Genomic DNA, 1,816 nt, shown 5'->3' with positions numbered 1-1,816 from the left:
AGGGATGGGGCACCCACAACCTCCTTGGGCAACCTGTTCCAGTGCCTCTCCACCCTCTAGGTGAAAAGATTCCACCTAAACCTCCCCTGTCTCAGTTTAAAACCATTCCCCCTCGTCCTATCACCATCCACCCTCATAAACAGCCTCCAGTTTTATACACTCCCTTCAGGTATTGGAAGGCCGCAATGAGGTCTCCCCGGAGCCTTCTCTAAGCTAAACAAGCCCAGTTCACCATCATTATCCTACACCCAAATTTGTTCTGTTCTGTTTGTGTTGTGATCTGGATGAAAGTGCTCCCAACCTGTGCTTCAGAGCAAAACAAGGAGAAGAACCAGGCTGGGGTGGTCAGAATGGTCCCAACTGCTGCTTCCACCTCTGGATGAAACGCAGTGGGGGTTTGCCACCTTTTGGAGGTGTTCCCCATTCAGCACTGCCTGGCACGGATAAATACAATTGAGTTTGTTTCTCACGAGTTTGCTGCAAGTCTGATTCCAGCTCTGTGGTCACATTAAGGGTTGAACAAATCCACTCGCTGCCCACATAGGCTTCTGTAAATACAGTTTATCTGTGATGGAGTCGTCTGCTTGCAGAAACCCAGAGGAAAATCACCGTGAGCACTCCCTCTATGTTTTTCTCTAAAGGTATGCAAGCACACCCAAAGCTAGTTCCGTGTGTGCCACACTGAAGGAGAATTCACATGGCCACAGGGCTTGAAGCAGGACCGTATGGGAGCTCAGCTCCTTTCTGGGACCTGAGAACGGAGCTGGGGCCACTCTGCAGGAAACTTCCTCTATCTGCAAAAAACTATCCTCTATCTCGTTGTGGTTGGGTTGGTCATGCCATGGGACCGCTTCCACTGCCGCTCTGTCTCTGCTGCTTCCAACCCCAACACAGATTTTCTGTTCAAACAGAAGGGTTGGGACAAGCCTTTCAACAGCTCCTTGTGCTGTTGGGGATATTTCAAGTCAGGCTGTGTAAAATGCTTTCCGTTCCTTAAAAATGATCTGAAATTTGGGTGAAAACCCAACCCAGCTGTTGTTCTGTGGGCTGGCACATGCTGCTATTATCAGCTGTCCCCACCTGGGATATATTTATGTCTGACTCAACGTTTGTTAATATTTGAAACAAGGTATGAAAAAAGCAAATGAACAAATAAAAAAAAAAACAACCAACAGAGCAAAACCCAATGACAGCGTGGCTCTGCATGTTACCAGATGCCACTGTGGTGATTTCGAGCATAAGCTGTAGATTTTTATCTTTTAAATGGAGCCATCCCTTGGGCACAGCCACTGCCCCTGTCCACAGCTATCCTTGTCACCCGGCCGGCCGCCGCGCTCGGCGCTGCGAGGCTCACACCATCCAGCTGTGAGGGCTGTGTGAGGAGTATCGCAGCGGACAAGGGCAGGGATCGAGGTCTGTGGTCCTGGGGACATTGTGGTTTAAAGGGACTGGCGTCTGGGAGTGTGCAGTCATCCTTCAGAAGGGCGAGACCACGATGGAAAACAGCTAGGGCTCAAGGCCTCTGTATGCTTTTATTTGCATTTATTGCTTGCGATGGGAGACATTCATCCTCGGATATTTCTAGAATTAGGAGGAAATGAGAAAAGACAACAAAAGAGTCTAAAGCTAACAGCGGGAGGCTGGGAGTAGTGCATGGTGCTGCAGGACACGAACCAGCTCCAGCGCCCTGCTCTGCTCCAGTGGCTGCAGCTCTGGAGAGTCCCAGTGCCGGTGCTCCACACCTCAGCCTTCACAGCACGGCCTGAGCGAGGCTCAGCCTGTGAGCCCAGGGGAAGCTCTTAGTCTGTAGTTCCTC

The sequence above is a fragment of the Meleagris gallopavo genome, chromosome 22 (genome assembly GCF_000146605.3).
Source record: "Meleagris gallopavo isolate NT-WF06-2002-E0010 breed Aviagen turkey brand Nicholas breeding stock chromosome 22, Turkey_5.1, whole genome shotgun sequence".
NCBI lineage: Eukaryota > Metazoa > Chordata > Aves > Galliformes > Phasianidae > Meleagris > Meleagris gallopavo.
This window is presented reverse-complemented; position numbering follows the sequence as displayed.